The sequence below is a fragment of the Carassius gibelio genome, chromosome A23 (genome assembly GCF_023724105.1).
Source record: "Carassius gibelio isolate Cgi1373 ecotype wild population from Czech Republic chromosome A23, carGib1.2-hapl.c, whole genome shotgun sequence".
Classification (NCBI taxonomy): Eukaryota; Metazoa; Chordata; class Actinopteri; order Cypriniformes; family Cyprinidae; genus Carassius; species Carassius gibelio.
This window is the reverse complement of record NC_068393.1, coordinates 2,307,376-2,328,691: the sequence shown is the minus strand read 5'-3', so window position 1 is coordinate 2,328,691 and position 21,316 is coordinate 2,307,376. Positions and strand designations below refer to the sequence as shown.

The 21,316-nt window shown below is 43.2% G+C and overlaps 2 non-coding genes and 2 pseudogenes across 2 annotated transcripts; 3 read left to right on the top strand and 1 right to left on the bottom strand.

Annotated features, from left to right (window-relative positions):
• LOC127944301 (uncharacterized protein K02A2.6-like) overlaps positions 1-21,316 on the bottom strand; it is a 106,114-nt pseudogene that overhangs the window by 75,370 nt on the left and 9,428 nt on the right.
• LOC127945410 (U1 spliceosomal RNA) lies at positions 7,575-7,738 on the top strand. The gene has a single exon (XR_008150744.1). It is a non-coding gene; the product is annotated as a U1 spliceosomal RNA (small nuclear RNA).
• LOC127945661 (uncharacterized) lies at positions 14,290-14,431 on the top strand (annotated as a pseudogene).
• Positions 14,807-14,962, top strand: LOC127945413 (U1 spliceosomal RNA). The gene has a single exon (XR_008150747.1). It is a non-coding gene; the product is annotated as a U1 spliceosomal RNA (small nuclear RNA).

Below are 21,316 nucleotides of genomic sequence, written 5' to 3'. Positions count from 1 at the left end.
ACTATAAGGTGCACTTAAAAGCCTTTAATTTTCTCAAAAAACGACTTGCCTTATATATGGGTCAAAATGTTGACATTCCCTATAGCATAGCTCCAGCTTATTCTATGCACCTTATAATCCGGTGCGCCCTATTTATGAAAACAGTTCTAAAATAGGCCATTCATTGAAGGTGTGCCTTATAATCCAGTGCGCCTTAAAGTGTGGAAAATACGGTAAGTGTACATCCTATTCAGATGGATGCTCGGAGCAAAGAGAAGATGTGGCCAACCATGATGGTGAGGCTACAGAACCCTGTCAGGCTACCAGGCAGATTCGGATGCAGAGGTGAAAAAGATACTTGGACGTGACTTTGTGGTGACTATTAAGGGACATTTTTGGAATTAAAGCTTAATTTTTTTGTCTGCAAGATTTTTAATCTTCTGGATTTATGGATCTAACATTTTTGCGTTTTTTGAGGGTTGGGAAAAGAAGAAAGAGCATCAGCGCTGGAAGGGCCTCCAGCTCCATCCAGCCTTTGCAGAATACTATTTCCCTTTGATAATTTACATTTATAACCCTTTTGTGTAGGACAGAGATGTTTGTAACTTTTCTGGCTAAATACTGTGAAGACAGTGATCGGTGGAGAGCACCTGAAGGATCGGTTTGGCATCTGGAAAATGTTGATGGGGGATGGGGAATGGGGCAAAGGGGATGAAGAAGAGGGGGTGGGGAGAAGGGGAAGAATGGATTGAAGTATCAGTTGGGAAAGGTATAGGGAAGAAAAGCTTGGGTAAGGGAAATATGTGAATTTTGTAAGAGTGAACCAAGGATTCTTCCTTTGGCTAATTTTTTAAGGTTAGTTTAAGGGGACGTAAACTGTTACAGAGGAGGACTTAATTTACCTTTCTTTAAAGATGTTGCCTTTTGATGTTTACAAGGAAAGATGATGTTTTTAGTTTTTTCAGTGGGTTGGGAGGTGGGGCGTTCCTGTTAGGGAGTAGGGAATGTTTGATCGGATGGGGTGGGCATTTTATTGTATTCCTGGGAATTCATAATTGAGTCTACTAAAGTGGTGATTCTGGGAAGAGTTGCATTGGTGGACGCCAGGTGGAGGGGGATGGCTTTTCGTTTTGTTAATGTTGTAAGAACCAAGTAAGTTAGGGGATAGGAAGGGTTTTTAGATAATTTGGCACCAGTCTTGTATACAAACAGATTACTAATTACGGGAGGGGATTTCAATATGTCCCTTGATAATGATTCAGGTAAAGTATTGGCACTTTTGACTGCTGGGTTTTCTTTGCAAGACTCCTTTCAATGTGGGGCTCAGATCACTGTTTAGTATGGGTTTGGGCAGAGGTCAGGGGCATGAAGAGAGGGGAGTGTGGAGAGTTAACACCTTTCTGAAGGACAGGACCTTCTGTGTAGCTCTCTATATTTTAGTGGCTGGGTGGAAAAACCTGTGGGGCCTGTCTGAGACTCATGTGGGAAGGTTTTAACTAATGTGTGAGTTTTTTGTCATAATTGGGGTAGAGAGAAGATAAGGTGCAGGCAGACTAAAGTAGGTAGGTGGTCTGAGGAGCTGCAATTGCTATATGCAGAGGGTGCATTGGGGACAACAGATGGGTGGGCTAGGGTGTCACGATCAGGACACAGGAAAACAAAGTGAGAGATCCAAGTGCAGGTATGTCTTTTATTGGGGTAATCCAAAATCATATCCAGTCCAGGCAGGGTCAAAACCAAAGCAACAATCCAAACAATCATAAACAGACAAGAAAACACACGGCAGAAACGAGACTATAAATGGTCGTGAATACTACTAGGACTCTATGACACATACTAAAACAGACAGGGTATAAATACACAGGGAACTGACAGTCCTAATGGGGAATTGGCTGAGTGCAATGATTAATAACCCGTGGCAGCTGAGTGCAATGAGGAGACAGAGATTGTGGGGAATGTGGTTCATGAAGTGACAGACACCGTGGGGAAGGATGACATCTAGTGGTTACCCAGGGAACACAAACCAGACACTGTGACAATACCCCCCCTCTACGGAGCGGCTACCAGACGCTTCAAGACGAGACTGACAAAACAAGACCGAACCACCCCCAGGGCGGAGCAGAAGACCACCACAACCGTGTGGTCGGGACGGAAGCCCCCCAGGGCGGAGCAGAAGACCACCACGTCCGTGTGGTCGAGACCAAAAGTCCCCAGGGTGCAGTGGGATCGGACTGACAGGAGAGCAACAGAGAAACAGAGAACATGAACAAGTTAAGGGTAGCCTCTGTGGCCACGACAGGATCAGTCGAGCACTCAGAGAGTTCGGCTGAGACGTGACGAGGCTCTGGAAGTTCCGCAGAGGCGAGAAGAGACTCTGGTAGATCAATGGTGACTTGCCTCTGCCCATGAAGATAGTCTGTGACTTGATCTTGCCCATGAAATACACTGGTGACTTGACCTTGCCCATGAAGATCATTGGTGACTTGCATTTGTCCATGAATTTCACCGGTGACTTGGCTTGACTCCGGAGTGTCAACGGTGACTAGCCCTGACTCTGAAAGGTCATTGGTGACTAGCCCTGACTCTGGAAGGTCATCGGTGACTAGCCCTGACTCTGGAACGTCAACGGTGACTAGCCCTGACTCTGGAAGGTCAACGGTGACTAGCCCTGACTCTGAAGGGTCCAGCGGCCATCTTGGGTGGTGGTGCTGGGCTGGCGACCATCTTGCATTGTGACGCTGGGCTGGCGACCACTTTGTGCTTTGGCGCTGGGCTGGCGTCCATCTTGTTCCGTGTCGCTGGACCTGCGGCCATCATGGGCAGTGGTGCTGGGCTGGTGGCCATCCTGGGCAGCGGCGCTGGACCGGCAGCCATTCTGCGCAGTCGCTCTGGGCTGGCGGCCATCTTGTGCTGTGGCGCGGGGCTGGCGTCCATCTTGCCTCGTGGCACTGGGCTGGCGGCCATCTTGTGCAGTGGTACTAGCTCGGCAGAAGTGCGCCCCCTCTCTCTTCTCTGTCCGCCATGGTGAGACGGCGGCTCCGATCCGTCCCACACGAGCCCCAGGTCGAAGGGGGGCCATGGTGGAGAGCGATGTTGAACCTCCTCTCAACCACTCACTCCTCGGCGACCTCCCCTGGTCCCGCGAAACACGACCAGGCGCGTTACCTCAAACCGACTCCTTCTCTTCCGCTCGGTGGCTGGGGAAGAAACATCAGATGACATACTGCTGGATCTGTGCATGTGACGTAGTCCTTCTGTCACGATCGGGACACAGGAAAACACAGCGAAAGATCCAAGTGCAGGTATGTCTTTTATTGGGGTAATCCAAAATCGTATCCAGTCCAGGCAGGGTCAAAACCAAAGTACCAATCCAAACAATCATAAACAGACAAGAAAGCACACGGCAGGAACGAGACTAGAAATGGTCGTGAATACTACAAGGACTCCGTAACACATACTAAAACAGACAGGGTATAAATACACAGGGAATTGACAGTGCTAATGGGGAATTGGCTGAGTGCAATAATTAATAACATGACAGAGTGCAATGAGGAGACCGAGATCGTGGGGAATGTGGTTCATGAAGTGACAGACACCGTGGGGAAGGAGGACATCTAGTGGTTACCCAAGGAACACAAACCAGACACTGTGACATAGGGTAAGTACCTTAAGGGCGTTATAAAGGATTTTTACTGGAATGAAGCCAAGTCATTTTTGTTGTAGTCAGGTGTGAAAAAGTGCCTTTTAAATAATAGGCCAACAAGATTTTTCTTTTCCACTGTGTGGTGAGCAATGTAGTTGTAAAGGTTCTACAGGTTGCTCTGTAAACAAGTACTTGGATGCATTAGAAAAAAACTCTGGAAGAGGAGGAGAGGGAAGCATTGGAAGGCCCCTTGACACTACAGGAAGTAAGCTTTGCGTTATCTTCACTAAAAGGGGGCATGGCCCTGGGTGGGACTCCTGGCAGAGTTTTATAGGACAGTTTTGCCCTGGATAGGCTCTGAGCTGGACTGTGTCTATCATGAAAGTATAGAAAGAGGAGAGCTTGCCACTGACAACGAGGATAGGTTTGGTGACATTGATACACAAGAAAAGTCACAAGGAGGAGCTAACAAACTGGAGGCCAATAACCTTGTTAACAACTGATTACAAGTTATTGGCCAAGGTGACAACAAAGTGGCTGAAGAAGGTTATTAGGGTGGTAGTGCAGCCAGACCAAACTTGTTGAGTGCCTGGTAGTTCAGGTGGCTTAAACCTAACTTTGGTGAGAGACACTTTGTACTAGGCAGAACAGCGGCAGCTCCCCCTAGTGATTTTGAGCCTGGACCAGGAGAAAGCTTTCGACAGGGTAAGTCATGCTTTTTTAATGGCCACGCTGGTGTGTATGGGGTTTGGACCAGTCTTCAAATCATGGGTAAAGCTGTTGTATATTCGGGTTTCAAGCAGGATAGGGATAAATTGATATTATTCAGGGAGGGTGAAGCAGTTGGGTGGAGTTTGACAGGGGTGCCCTTTGTCGCCTCTGCTTTATGTTCTCTAGAGCCCCTGATGGCAGTCTTGAGGGCAGCTGATTCGTTGATGTCCATGCATTTACCTGGAGGCAGGGGTACATGTGCAAAGGTCTCTGCATATGCAGACCATATGACATTGTTCCTAACCTCAGATCTGGATTTTGAGACAGCCTACAAAATACTTAAAGGCTTTTGGGAGGCCTCAGGTTCACGTGTAAATGCGGGTAAGTCTTCTGTAATGTTTGCAGGCCAGTGGGCAGACAGAACAGTAATGCCAGGTGGGAATAACTTTTGTGCAGAAGGGTTGAAGATAGGTTTTTTAGAAAGAACAGTGCTCGGGAGAACTGGGTGGCTAGGTTCAAAGCAGCGGAAGCAAATATAACTAGGTGGAGGATAAGGTGGCTATCGATATGGGTTGGCAGGAAGAAGTGAGGGGAGACCTACTTCCTACTTTTTGTATGGTAGGAAGTTGGAAAGGCTGTTTTATTATTTTGTTTGGAATAACAGTACTGAAATGGTGGCGAGGACACAGATGTACTGCCATGTGAACGAGGGGAGTTCCCTGTTTCCCCTTAAAATTGAATGCAATCTTCCTTTCCTCTTCTGCCCGATTAGTTATGTAAGAGGCTGTGCATAAAGCAAGGATTTTGGACAATTTTGGCTGGCTTTTCCAAGATCTATTAGCTCATGGAGGGGAACGATTCCATGGTCGACAAATAGGCCGGCCTATTATCAGAGGGTGGCAGATCTCATAGTGGGGAAATTGTGGTGTTTGAAGCAATCTTTGATCCTTCAGCATTGGCAGCATTTTGACCTTTGTTTAACCCCTTTACGTGCAAACATCGCTGACGGCCCCAGTTTATTATTGTTTCACTTTCACAGCACGTTAAACATCACTGTCTTACTTGATCTGGACAAACTGTGCATCAATTGAAAGTTTAAAGACCCTAGCTTCGATATTTGACCAATATTTTGATAAAACATTGTTGCAGTGACAGATATTTAGTGATTTATATCTGCGGAGATATATGGATATATTTACTGATGTTTACTTCATATTTCTTCAGACAGAATCGTCATTTCTATTCATTTTCCATGGATTTACGTGATCTGATGATAAACAGCCTCTCCGCTCTCAGCTCGTGCTGTGTGTAACTCAGACTCCGATTGGGCCTTCCCATTGTCAATCTTAGAGTGTCATAACCGGACACCGCCACATCGTGTCACATGCTTCCTGCACACTTCCTGGTAGTTATCTGGCCAAAACAACACTGAAACACCTCTGTATACACGAAATATCAGAATAATAAACCCGCGATTACGATTTTAAAGCTTGGTATGAGATTTTCTTGAGATCTGGGGCGTTTTTATAAAAAAAATCAAAAATGTACATCGGAAATGCTAACTTGTGCAGCGATGAAAAAGGCTACAAATAACATATTTTTACAACAGTAAACGACCAAATTCCACCCATGATCGCTAAAGGAAGTTATTATAAACACTCGATCGGGGTTTAAAGTGAGTTTTGAGTAAAAGTGTACTAATAATTTCATAAATTGTCTGATGTAGCTTGATGCTAACATTAGCTCCAATGCTACTAATAGCAGGTACATTTCTTCTTCATAATGCATTTTTGTCTCAATAATTCACGTAAGGTCGTAAGAAAATGTTTTGTTGTATTTTTATAGTAAGATTTTTGATAAGTAAGGGCTAAATGCAAAGAGAGACTGAAGTGAGATCGCTGCTTTGTGTCTTTGTAAAGCCTGAAAAACCACAATAAAGGCTAATAAAGGTGGAATAAAAACAAAAGAATAATGCGGATAATGTGTCATACATGGCGGAGGTGTGAAAGACTCGTTTGGTGAGAACAATACAATCATGAAACGGGGAGTTTTCAAAGCCAACACACATACAAAATACACAGGAGAGTTTACATGTGAGATCTTACAGGGATGACAAGTGCCATAAATCAATCTGATAAGCCTTCTCTAAAAACACACATGACATGGCCTTAGAAAATATTTCATAAAATTCACAGTTTTACAGATTCGATTATGACATTCTTAATGAAGTTTTGGAAGACTTGTGGCCTTAGCTACACTTCAAACTCATATCCTACATCAACAATTTTATAAATACATTTAAAAAATATATTTTTTTATATTTTTATTTTTGTTTTAATGTTTGAGCTTATATATCTCTATTATCATAATGGTCTGAGTGATTCTGATTCCTGAACAGTAAACTTTAAAGTGTCAGCTTTGTGAACAAAGGTTGATTATGTATCTAGTCAGAAAGAATCATGAGCAGAAACCTTTTTATTTTGGGTATGTCATTTCTGTCTCCATGCCAAAAAAGGGGGGTTACTAGTAAGGGGTTAAAGGATGTGATCCACCCGGATCAAGCATGTTCTGTGCCTGGGAGAAAGATCACGGACAGCTTGATACTGATCAGAGATGCCATCTGTTACGCGAGAGACAGAAACATTTGGCTAGTAGTCCTAAATTTAGATTTTGAAAAAGCATTCGACCGCATCTCACACCAGTTCCTTTTCAAGATACTGGAAAAAATGGGGTTGCCAGGGAGGTTTATAGCCTGGGTGGGACTGCTATACAACCATCTGGTTAGCAGAATTTTAGTTAACGGGCATTTATCAAAAAATTTGAATATCCCAGCGGTGTCCGACAGAGGTGTCCTTTATCTCCTCTCCTGTATGTGGTTTGTATTGAGCCACTGGCACAGATCTTGAGAAGGGACAAATGGATTAAAGGACTAAACCTGCCTGGGACAGGAAGACTGACGGCGACCTGTGTTTTATACATGGACGACGTAACTCTTTTAGCCATGGACGTTTTATCTATACGAAGAGCAATGGACTTGACTGACTGGTACGGTCGGGCCTCGGGCGCTAAACTTATCAGAAACAAGTCCGAGGCCCAGCTCTTCGGGCCCATGAGCTTGGCAGTTTCCAGGCAAGAAATGGAAGGCACCAGTCCTTCCTTTCCTGGAGGGGGGCGGAGAGCTAACCGTTGGTGTGGATGATAGAGATGCAAATCGTACCTCTGGCTGGCCGCCTGGGTCTTCATACTTACCTGGCAGGGGAGACACCATGATCAAGAAGGCGGTTCACCCAGGGCGAGGCTTGTCCATTGCACTCCGGCCATGCTGACCCCTGTGAATTCCCCAGATATGAGAATCTCGACTGCATAATTTATGGTAGTGGGAGACTGCGTTGGTGCTCTCCCCTGAAATTGTTGGTAATACAAAGCATAAGGGGTTTGCTCCAATTTTTTTTCATTTCAGAATGAGGAGTTCTGTCACGTGCTAGGTATGTGTTGTGCGTCTGAGAAACAAAGTCACTTTCGCTCTTGAAAAATCGGATCCTGGTGGCCTAGCTTTAGCTGTCACCATGTTTGTTTGGTTGGCATTTTTCAGTTAGTATTACTTTTGTTTTTGCTTACAGCACCACTAAGGTTTGAATCTGTTAAATCCCAGTTCTCTATGTTTATGGTGGAGAAACTATCTGACAACACATTTAAAACTGTGATTGTCAGAATGTTCAATGAAACTGTGACTGGTGAAGATATATGTGTGTGGCTGGGTAGATTTTGCACTGTTCGAGGCCAGCCAGTCAAGGTGCTAGATGAAGATGGTATCTGGACATGCTCCTGGCGAATCCCCATTAAACAATGGGAGGACGCTGGGGGCTACCAGGGCCTGAAACATCTGCCCTCCATGATTGTGCTTGGAGAGAACAGAAGCTACATTCATTACCAGGGTATGCCTAAGTTATGTCGGAAATGTGGGAAATTTGGTCACTTAGCCGATGTATGCCAAGAATTAGTTTGTGGGAAGTGCAAAGAAATTGGTCACGGTTTTGAACAATGTACCAATGGCAGGCGGTGCAATCTTTGTGGAGATTCAAACCACCTCTACAGAGATTGCCCTAAAAGTTTTGCCAACAAGCTCAAAATGGCCGCCCCACATTGGCACCAAACAAATGAAGAAAGGAAAGAGGAGGCGGTCCCTGAGGTTTTGGCGGGAATTTCAAATTCCCAGCCAGCCTCAGGGATTGGGCAGGAAGGAGGAAGTGGGGCGGCCACAGGGGCGGAGTCAGATAAGGAACTGGAAAATGTCACAGAAGGAGAAGTGAGCGAGGATGAAACAAGCTCCTCCTTAGAAACGGTTTCAGATTTGGTACAGGAATCTAGTGGGAGTGAATTTGAGTGTTCACTCCCAAATGCTCAAGTGCAAAAAAGACCTGCGGGATCTCCGCTGGTGGAAACGGAGGAGAAAAAAGCTAGGGGCAGCACAGCGGCTTGATAGTTCCGATTTGGAAGATCAAGAACGCATGTGGCCCCTAGAGTCCCCAAATGAGGTTTCCTTTTTGCACATCAAGCTAAGAACATCGTCGCCTAGGGAGTTACAAGAGGGTTTCTCTGTAGCACCCGACGCGTCGAGCACCTGCTCTCCGGGCCCCAGTTCATCTGGGAAAAAGGAAGGGCAGGTGAAACAAGATAAAACATGATTTTAAGCATATTTTTGTAGTCTTTTTGTCTTCTGTTTAAATGTCTCATACTGTTTTAACCATACTGCTCATGGCCCTCACTATCTCTACCATTAATGTAAGAAGTGTGAGGTCCACCTTGCGAGCACAGAGCATTTTATCCTTTTTAAAGTCTTTAAAGTCAGATTTGTTTTTACTGCAAGAGTGTGCTCTGCCCTTTTTAAGTAACTACAGGAAGTTGGAGGAGATGTGGACCATGGGGCCCTCAATATGGAGTGGCTCCAACTTCAACAAGAACGACGGTGTCGTTATTTTAATCAACAATTCAAACATCACGGTGAAGGATAGCACTGTGGTGAGGGAAGGGTGGGCTCTTTTAGCAAACCTGACTTTTTTAGGGAGAGATTTTAAGGTTCTTAATGTGTATGGTTTTACAGGAAAAAATGACAGGTATGAGCTTTTAGAAGACCTGCAGCCCCACATGTTAGGCAGGGCTCCCCTAATAGTAGCAGGGGATTTTAACTGTGTTTTATCAAAAACAGATAGGAAGAGAGTAGGAGAAGATTTTAAGGTCGACAAGACATCGGTTTTATTGCAAAATTTAGTCAAGGATTTTAAGTTAGTTGACTGTTTTAAACAACTGCATCAAAGAGAGGGCTTTGGTTCACCTGGTTCAGTGGTGATGGCGCCAGAGCCTCTCGAATTGAATATGTTTTTACAAGGGACTGCCCGCCAACCGATGCAACATTGACCCCTCTCTTTTTTTCTGATTACATGATGCTGTCTTGCACCCTTTCACTTTCCATGGGTGTGACGGTAGGAGGAGGGCTGTGGAAGCTGAACTGTTCCCTATAAGAGGATGAAGAAGTGGTTAGAGAGTATAGGGAGCAGTTCAGCCAATGGCAGACCCTCCAAGACTTTTATGATACACATGCACAGTGGTGGGAAATGGTTAAGGACCGGACAAGACAGTTTTTTAGGAAGGTAGGGAAAGACAAAAAGAATAGGGAAAAGAGATGCATGATGGGGTTGCAAAAAAGACTACAAAGATATTTTAATCTTTTAAATAATGGTTTTGATTTTAGCAAAGAAATAACAGATTTAAAAAAAGATATGTCAGTTTTATCTCATATCCAAAGCAAAGGTGTTATTTTAAGAAGCAGAGAAAGAGAAATAGAGGAAGGCGAAAAGTGTACAAGTTACTTTTTTAAAAAGATAATAACAAGGGGAGGGACAATAACCAGGGTTAAGGTAGGAGGGAGGGATGTAAATACAACAGAAGAGATTTAAAAAAAATGTAAAAGGATTTTATGAGGATTTGTATTCAAAAAAAGATGTACACGAGGATACGGCAAGGGAAGTTTTAAATTTTTTAGTCTAGAATGTTAATGGCCAAAATAAGTTTTTATCCCAAGATTTTACCATTTTAGAATTACATAAAGCTCTTAAAGGTTTTAAAAGGGGGAAGTCCCCAGGAGCAGATGGACTGCCCCTAGAGTTTTATCTTACATTTTGGGATATTTTAGCACATGATTTATTAGCTGTTTTTAACAACTTTGAGACTCTTGACAGACTGCCCGACAGTTTTAGGATAGGGATAGTGTCCTTACTGTACAAAAAAGGGGATAGGACTGACTTAAAAAATTGGAGACCAATCACACTTTTAAACATGGACTGTAAGATTTTTAGTAAAATTTTAGCAACACGTGTGTCGACTGTTTTGGAGGACGTGATCCACCCAGATCAAGCTTGTGCTGTGCCCGGAAGAAAGATAACAGACAGCCTAGTGCTGATTAGAGACACCATCTGTTATGCGAGAGACAGAAATATTCGGCTAGTAGTCCTAAATTTAGACTTTGAAAAAGCATTTGACCGAGTCTCGCACCAGTACCTGTTTCAGGTACTTCAAAAAATGGGATTTCCAGAGAGGTTTGTAGCTTGGGTGGGACTGCTGTACAAGGGCCTAGTCAGCAAAATTTTAGTAAATGGGCATTTATCCAAGGCAGTAAATATCTGCAGTGGTGTTCGTCAGGGGTGTCCTTTATCTCCTCTTCTGTACGTGGCCTGCATCGAGCCACTGGCACAGATCTTGAGAAGGGATAAATGGATCAAATGACTAAATGTTCCTGGGACGGGCGGACTGACAGCTACTTGTGTTTTATACATGGATGACGTAACCCTTTTAGCAACGGATGTTTTATCTATACGGAGAGCATTGGACTTGACTGACTGGTACGGTCGGGCCTCGGGCGCTAAGCTCAACAGAAGCTAGTCTGAGGCCCAGCTCTTCGGGCCGTGGGGGGGGGGGGGGGGGGGATTGACAGAGGTGGACTGGACGTGGATTTTAAAGAAACAGATTTTAAGATTTTAGGGGTCAAGTTTGATAAAGAGGGAGGTGGACGGGGAAAATTGGACTGACTTGTTAGGGAAAGTTAGGAAAAGACTGGGGTTTTGGGGACTACGACATTTGACGTTCGAGGGCAAGGTTTTAATTTTTAAAGCTGTTATTTTACCTCTAATGTCACTTGTCTGTTCTGTTTTTATCCCACCTAGGGATTTCCTGATGGACCTAGAGAGGGCGGTGTTTTATTTCCTGTGGGGGTCCAAGTGGGAAAGACTGAAGAGGGACGTGGTCAAAAAGAGACCGGAAAATGGCGGAAAAGGCCTCCCAGACCCCCACCTGTTTTTAGGCAGCCGCTTCACCGCCCTCCACATAAAATATGCTGTGACCCCATCCAACGAGAACAAGATGTGCTTTTATCCCAGGATTTTACAGTTTTAGAAATTCAGAAAGCTTTAAAACATTTTAAAAAAGGGAAGTCCCCTGGCATTGACGGACTTCCCTTTGAATTTTATCTGACTTTCTGGGACATTTTAGCACACGAACTGTTGACCGTTTTTAAAGAATTTGAGACTCTTGACAGACTTCCTGACAGCTTTAGAGTAGGGATAGTTTCATTATTACATAAGAAAGGAGACAAGACTGACTTGAAAAACTGGCGACCAATCACGCTTTTAAATTTTGATTGTAAACTTTTTAGTAAGATTTTAGCAACACGCATGTCGACTGTTTTAGAGGACGTGATCCACCCGGATCAAGCTTGTGCTGTGCCCGGAAGAAAGATAACAGACAATATTCGGCTAGTAGTCCTAAATTTAGATTTTGAAAAAGCATTTGATCGAGTCTCGCACCAGTACCTCTTCCAGGTTCTGGAGAAAATGGGGCTTCCAAAGAGGTTTATAGCCTGGGTGGGACTGCTGTACAAGGGAATAGTCAGCAAAATTCTAATAAATGGGCATCTTTCCAAAGCTGTGGACATACACAGTGGTGTCCGTCAGGGATGTCCTTTATCTCCTCTTCTGTATGTGGCTTGCATCGAGCCACTGGCACAGATCTTGAGAAGGGACAAATGGATCAAAGGACTGGACGTTCCTGGGACGGGGGGACTGACGGCGACCTGTGTTTTATATATGGATGACGTAACTCTTTTAGCCACAGACGTTTTATCAATACGAAGAGCACTGGACTTGACTGACTGGTACGGTCGGGCCTCGGACGCCAAACTCAATAGAAACAAGTCCGAGGCCCAGCTCTTCGGGCCGTGGGGAGACGTGGACACAGGAGGACTTGATTTGGTTTTTAAAGACAACGATTTTAAGATTTTAGGCGTTAAATTTGATAAAGACGGGGGTGGACGGGAAAACTGGACTGACTTGTTAGGGAAAGTTAGGAAAAAACTGGGGTTTTGGGGACTAAGACAGATGACGATGGAAGGCAAGGTTTTAATTTTTAAATCTGTGATTTTACCTCTGATTTTACTTGTCTGTTCTGTTTTTAGCCCCCCTCGGTGGTTCCTGGGGAAACTGGAGAGGGCGGTGTTTTACTTCCTGTGGGGGTCCAAGTGGGAGCGCCTGAAGAGGGAGACCATCAAGAAAAGGCCGGAGAACGGTGGAAAAGGCCTCCCAGACCCCCACCTGTTTTTAGGCAGCCGCTTCACCGCCTTGCACATTAGTTATGCCACGACCCCATCCACAGAAAACAAGACGGCTGCAATGGCGCGATTCTGGATGGGGTCTTACCTACGAACACTGAAAATTTTACCAGTGGACTTGAAAACCCCAGTGTCTTTTAACTTGCCCAAAGAGTACAGTTTTATAAAAAAGTTTTTAAAGAAATACCTTTTAGAGAGTGAAGATGTCACCATTTTAACTAACCACAAGCATCTCGTCTCTCTTGTGCAAGACCGGGAACCGGTGAGTCCAGTTCCAGGCCTCACACCAAGCGGCTCACCCCGCTCTCCAGAACAGGCACAAGGACTTATCGTGGATGGTGGCTTATGAGATCCTCCCGGTCAGGGCGGTGATGCACTCCAGAGGCATGGCCAAAAACCCCATCTGCCCGCGGTCCGGCTGCAATTCCCCGGAGACCGTCCACCACCTGCTCTGGGAGTGCAGCACTGCGCGGGACCTGTGGGCCAAGAACGGCCCCCTGTATTTCCCGTGCCTACCAGCGGGTGGGGCCCAGTTCGGGTACCAGCTCGCCATCCTTGGGGTGGGCCGGGGCTTGAATGACTTGACGGCACAGAAATTTTCCTCGCTCTGGCTCACCCTCAACGTCATCAAGGATGCCATCTGGGCCACCAGAAACCTGCTGGTGGGGAAGCGTTTTATAGTAACCCTCCATGCATGCAAGCTAAAGGTAACATCAATGCTGCAGGGGTACCGGACGACGATATTCGGACAAGGGGGCCGGGGTCGCACAGAGAGGGTCCCGGCAGGCACCGACCCTGGCCGCCCATAGATGCACCCTCACCACTCTGGCTACGGGAACAGCGGGCCAGCGGGCCGGAGGAGAGGGGATCTCCGCTGAGCCCATAAAGTAGCATCTTATGTCCCTGTTCTGGAGAGTGGGGTGATGACCCACTTGATAAGGACTCACCCCCGGTCTTGCACAATAGATGATTTTTAATTGGTGTTTTTATTGTGTTTTATCATGAAATTGGTTTTATTAATATATATATATATATATATGAGGCTTGTTTGCGTTTTTTAAATTTGTATTTTACTTTTGAAACTGACCGCACCTTTTAAACACACCTCAAACATGGACTTTTAAAAACAAGCAAAACACTGTGGTTTTAATCAAATGCTTTTTAACAATGATTGTTTCCTTCATTTTACCATGTGTATTTATTATATATTATATTGATTGTTTTAATGTGTGATTAAAAAGAAAATTGTTTGTGGAAAAGTAAAAATGCAAATGGGAAAAAAAATGTAAATGGTGACAATAAAACTTTTTCGAAAGAAAAAATCTGTTCTTATCAGTTTAATATCTGATACGTCCCCCATCTGGGGACTACATATTAAATGGATTTTTAGATCACAATCATCAGCCTGGTATTGCAGTGTCTCCAGGAACGGTGTGCTTTCCCTTTTTGGGGATTGCCATTTATTGTGTCGAATAGCAGAACAAGGAATGAGAGCTGCCATTGCAGATGCTGTGGTTTATTGCAAACTTTTTTCCTGATGGGTCCTCCTGGGGTCTTGGACTCTTCCACTAACGATGCACCCCCCTGAGGTCTTGAAGTCTTTCACAGACGAGGTGATGCATCGAATCAGGTGTGTTTGTTTAAAGAGAGTCATCTAAAATTGGCGTTGGGAAGCACCGGCCCATGAGCTTGGCAGTTTCCAGGCCAGTAACGGAAGGCACCCGTCCTTCCTTTCCTGGAGGGGGGGGCGGAGGGCTAACCGTTGGTGAGGATGGTAAAGATGCAAATCACACCTCTGGCTGACCGCCTGGGCCTTCATACTTACCTGGCAGGGGAGACCAAGAAGGCGGTTCACCCAGGGCGAGGCTTGTCCATTGCACTCCGGCCATGCTGACCCCTGCGAATTCCCCAAATGCGGGAATCTCGACTGCATAATTTATGGTAGTGGGAGACTGCGTTCGCGCTCACCCCTGAAATTGTTGGTGAAACAAAGCAGAACAGGTTTTTACAGTTTTTTATTTATTTTCGTTTCAGAATGGGGAGTTCTGTCACATGCGAGGTATGTGTTGTGCGCCTGTGAAACAAAGTCTCTTACGCTCTTGAAAAATCGGACCCTGGTGGGTAGTTTAGTTCGAACATAGCGCAGACCTTACTTTGAAAGTAGATTGGACTGACTGCAGCCTAGCTGTAACTGTCTCCATGTTGTTTGGTTGTCCTTTTTTCCGATTCGTATTAATTTTGTTGTCGCTTACAGCGACACCTAGTGGCCTGTCACCGCGCCCTTTTTCACCTGGCCTCGGACTGAGCCCCTGCACAGGTGTGCCGATTTGGGTGAAGGGATCTCACTCCTTCCTGGAGTTATAGCCATTCAAGCCACCTCGGACACGCCACCTTAGCACGTTTTGAGGTCCCCTCGCCAAGGTGAATGGAAATTTCCTCTTTTTTTGGATGATTATTGACAGTCAGACTCCAGAGAAGCTTTCTGTGCTGGGCCAAATACCTGGCGCTAGGTTGCAAAAGAAAGTTTTCGACAAAATCCAAAATACCCGAAAATTTCGTCAGAGCGACGAGCCAATCTGAGACCTGCGTCTCTTTCGGCTCGATCCAAGGATTCCGATGACATAAGGCACGTGGCTCTGCAACGAACCGTTTGGGAGTTACGAGCGATGCCGTACTTTCCGTCGCTGCAGTTCCACTGTCAGGCCGATCGGGACAAGGCCCAGTGACGTTGCAGACAGGGGAGGGTACTACCATCCCGCAGTGTTTCAGGCGTTTTCATCTTTGTTTAATTGTCCTTTTACATTACATTTTCCCTATTTTTCAGCTTACATCGCCACCTAGTGGCCTGTCGCAGCTCCCTTTTTCACCTTTTTGAGCCACCTCGGACACGCCACTTTAGCTCATTTTGAGGGCCCCTCGCCAAGGTGAATGGAAATTTCAATTTTTTTGGATGATTATTGACAGACAGACTCCAGAGAAGCTTTCTGGGCTGATTTGGGTGGGACTGGGCCAAATACTTGGCGCTAGGTTGCAAAAGAAGGATTTTGACACAATCCAAAATACCCAAAAATTTTGTTTCAATCTAAGATGTTTGTCTCGTTCGGCTCGAGCCAAGGATTCTGATGACGTAAGGCACGTGGCTCTGCGATGAACCATTTGGGAGATACGAGCGATGCCGTACTTTCCGTCGCTGCAGTAACTGCGGGCCACTGTCAGGCCGTTGCTGATGGGAGAGGGTACTACCATCCCCCAGTGTTTCAGGTCTCCCAGACTTACTAAAGCTGAGATGGGCATCGCTGTGTCCGGCTTCCTCCCCGCTGTGTCATAGCAGCATCGCTTCTCTGCCTTTTGGCTAAGATCACGTATCTTGTCAGATGGCTGAGACTGCGATAGCCTCTTGAAGGTTTCCTGGCTCGAGATCCTTTTATATACCGAGTCACACAACTTTTGAGAGGTACATTGAACTCTGCTGCTTTGGGCTCCATCAAATTTTAAGGTATTGTCTTTTAATTATTTATTTGGTTATTTATTATTGTATTTATTGTTGTTTTAAAGTTTTTAGGCTGCTGGTGTCTCCATCATGTTGGCTGGCCGTGCCGTCATGCAGAGGCACCACAGCATGCGTTTTTTATTCAGGCAGGTTGAGAGGAATCTCCTGGGAATGTCCCACATGGATTTTTCCAGTAAGCTGATCCAAAAGACCTTAGCTTTTAGATCTGATGACCTAAATTTTTTGATGACTCTGCTCTTGAACGAAGGATTTGATGCAAGTTTTAAAACTGCTTCCCTGCTTAATGACTTTTTGCCAAAGGTTTGATTCAGTTAAAGCCCAGTTCTCCATGTTCACTGTCGAGAAACATTCTGATAACACACTTAAAACTGTGATTGTCAGAATGTTCAATGAAACAGTGACTGGAGATGATATTTGTGTTTGGTTGGGTAGATTTTACACTGTTCGTGGACAGCCTGTCAAAGTGTTAGATGAAGATGGCATTTGGACATGCTCCTGGCGAATTCCCATTAAACAATGGAAAGACGCTGGGCGATACAATGGCCTGAAACATCTGCCTTCCATGATTGTGCTTGGAGACAACAGAGGCTACATACATTATCAAAAGAATGCCCAAACTCTGGAGGAAGTGTAGCAGGTTTGGGCATCTCGCTGAAGCATGCCAAGAGTTAGTATGTGGGAAGTGTAGAGAAATTGGTCACAGTTTTGATGATTGTACCAATGACAGATGATGCAATCTCTGGGAGAAAAAAACATATCTACAGAGGCTGCTCTAAAGGTTTTGCCAACAAGCTCAAAATGGTTTTTGTGGGAATTTCAAATTCCCAGCCGGCCTCAGGTACTGGGCAGAAAGGAGAAAGTGGGGCGGCCACAGGGGCGGAGTCAATGGAACAGGAAATTATCATGGAAGTTAGGAAAGTGACAGTTTCTGATGGGTTGCAGGAATCCAGTGTGAGTGAGACAAAGTGTTCACTCCCTAACGCTCAGGTGCAAAAAAGAACTGCGGGTTCTCCTCTGATTGTAACGGAGGAGAAAAAATCTAGGGCAGCATATAAGCTCTCCAGTTCTGATTCGGTAGATCTGGAACGCATGTGGCCCCTAGAGTCCCCCAGTGAGTTTTCCTTTTTGAACATTAAGCTAACAGCATCATCGCCAAAGGAGCCACAAGAGGTTCCATCTGTGGCCTCTGAAGTGACAGACATTTGCCCTTCTGATCCCAGCTCGTCTGGGGAAAAGGAACGGCAAGTGCAACAAGATATAACATGATTTTAATTATATTTTTGTAGTCTTTTATTGTCTTATGTTTTAAATGCCTCATACCTTTTTAACCATACTGCTCATGGCTCTTACCATCTCTACTATCAATGTAATAAGTGTTAGGTCCACCATTAGATGGCTTATTACGCCTACCCTATTTACAAAACAACATCTACCCATCAGAAATTAAGCATAAACAATATACGTGCATAAACATATACGTGCATAAACATATACATGTACACACATATACATATACACATACATACACATACACATAAACATATATATATATTTATTTATTTATTTATATACACACTGTATATATATATACTGTATCATCTACAGCGATATCATTGACTTGATTGCAAATTAAAACAGACACAATTTCAACTGAACAGAGATGACATAACTGAATTCAATCATGAACTGCCTTTAACTATCATTTTGCATTATTGAGACACTGTTTTCCAAATGAATGTTGTTCAGTGCTTTGGCGCAATGTATTTTGTTTAAAGCACTATATAAATAAAGGTGATTGATTGATTGATACCCATATACTGTACATACATATAATGCTTGTTTGTTACTTGTGTTGTTTCAATTTATGCACAACAATTATACATAAACTTTTCTTAGACAATTTTTCTTAGACATCCATGTATTTGTCAAAAATTTGGATTTTAAGCATTTTTTTAAATAATAAATGGAATTACTCCTCCTTTTTTTATTTTTAAGATCATCTCACAAATCGACCCCTTTTACCGAAATAGTGTTAATTTTAAAGTTTGTTCTGAACATTTGTTTTTTAAATGTCTTCTCTCCTCTTAGGTTATATTTCTGTTCCCTGTTTTCAAACAAACATAGTATATTTTTGGGCAATATTTTCCTATTGACTTTGAAAATAAAGACAACAGTATTCAGAGTGACTAGATCGGGAAATTTCATTGCTTTAAATTTGAGGAATATTGAGTTTGTCGGTTCATTATACAGTGAATGATTAACTATCCTTATGGCTTTTTCTTGTATAATAAAAATAGGTTTTGTGTTTGTGGTGTAGGCATGCCCCCATATTTCAACACAGTAAGAAATGTATGGAACAATAAGAGGTCTATAAATAATATACAGAGACAATGTATTTAAAAAATAATTTGTTTTATGTAATATGGCTATTGTTTTAGACAGTTTTGATTGGACATGAGCGATATGTGGTTTACAGGATAATTTATGATCTAATATTATTCCAAGGAATTTGTTTTCATTCACCCTTCTACCACGTCATAAATCTTTAAGCTCATGTTGGTCTTAATTTGTCGATTAATAAATATAATGAATATAAAATATTTGGTTTTACTTGGATTATAAGTTAGTTTGTTTCGGTCAAACCATTGCTTGAATCTGGATAGTTCTCCGGTCACATCAGCAATTAGAAGGTGAAGATTATCCCCAGATACATACAGTGTTGTGTCATCTGCAAATAAAACACATTTTAACAAATCGGATACCTTACAGATGTCATTAATATATAAAATAAACAACATAGGACCAATCAAGGAGCCCTGGGGCACCCCACAAGTTAATTTACACATTTCTGATTAATGATCATTAAAGTGTACATACTGGTATCTATTGTCAAGATAGCTTTTTAACCATGAGTAAGCACGGCCCCTAATACCATACTGCTCTAGTTTATTCATTAACAATTTATGATCCATGGTATCGAAGGCTTTTTTGAGGTCGACAAAAATGGCCAAAGTAAAATACTTTTTGTCTAATGCAGTTGCTACATAATCAACTAATTTAATAACTGCCATTGAAGTCGATCGACCGCTCCTGAATCCATATTGATCGTCACTCAATATCATGCATTTTTCTATGAAACTATCAAGCCTCTTCAGAAAAAAGTTTTTCCAATAATTTTGAGAATTGTGATAATAATGAAATTAGTATATAATTTGAGTATAAGTGACTGTCACCACTCTTATAAATTGGAATAACTTTTGCAATTTTCATCTGATCTGGAAACACGCCAGATTTAAAGGACAAATTGAAGATATAGGTCACAGGTTCTAATATTAAATGGATTATATTTTCAAATGATTTCATATCAGTATCTGACCAATCCGTTTACATTTTATTTTTAAAACCATTTACAATCTCCAGTATTTCATTTTTGGTAATGTCAGACACATACATGGAGGAAATGTTCCTAGTGATATATTCACAACTCTTTATGTTTGTACTTTTTGAGTCAGTAATACCTTTTGTCAGATTTAAACCAACATTAACAAAATAGTCATTGAATTTGTTTGCTATCTCCTTTGGATTTCTAATAAGGACTTCATTTTCATTTTTGAAATAACTTGGACACTCTCGTTTGTTATTTGTTTTTTTAATAATTTTGTTCAGTTCTTTCCAAGTTCCTTGTATATTTTGCCTTTGCTGTTCTAAGAGGGTCTGAAAATATTGCTTTTTACTATTTCTAATAATACTTACCCATTTATTTTTATATATATTGTTTTATTTTTCTTCCGACTCAATAGGAATACGGAATACTCAATAATTCGCATACAACGTATTCTTCTTTTTGCATGCATTTTTAATGCCTTTAGTTATCCATGAGTGGTCAATAGGCGATGGCTTGTATCAAGAATTATGATTGATGAGACCTTTGACCTATGAATTATGTCCAGATGCAACCCTCCGTGAAATTGATCCGTCATGCTTTGAGTTCCGGGAGGTGATGTTGTTTGTTCAGCGACCAAGTGATGAATGAGTTCCCTTGAAGAATTTGTTTGAAGATTATATGGATCGTTTCCATATTCGGACTCTTCTGGACACATCTTTGTGTTACGCGACTGCGGTATCAGGTTGCAGCCTGTAATGTTCGAGCGCGCGCTCTCACTCTGTGTGCGCGTATGTGTGTGTGTAAACTGATAAAACAAGTACATTTTGATGAAGAATAAATATAATAAATGATTTTAACAGATCGTGAGATCATGTGTGTGTGGGTGTGTTTAGGCATTTAATATGCCGTTTATATTAAACAATTCTCAACTTATCAATAAACTGAGAATAAAACAATAAAAATATAAATCCCCCAAACATTATTTTGAAAGTTTCCCACATGCGAGTACTACGATTCCTCAATGAGGTTCATAACATGTTGTCGTGTTTAAACTAAATCAGTATCGCGAGCCCTCTATTTCTCTCTCTCTCTCCGCCTGCATGAGCGCATGCTCCTGTCATTTCCTTTCGGTCCGCTGCGAGAGATAAAGTCGATAATCCGAGAAAACTTTTCAAATGCACTACATCTCTCACGACTGAGCAATATTACTTTAAAGTTTAAATAAACAGTCTCCCTTTACATCCGTTGTCCGGCGGTTCTTGTTTATTTGCGATTAGTATTTCCAAGAGCTGTGACTTTTCTGAAGCTGCAGAGTGGGGTAGGCGACATCCGATGCGATTGCTAACACCAAAAGGCGACCCCTGTAATCTAAATGCTTATTCAGACATCCGCAGAACCATAAACATTTTATTACCCAGCACAGATCCGTCC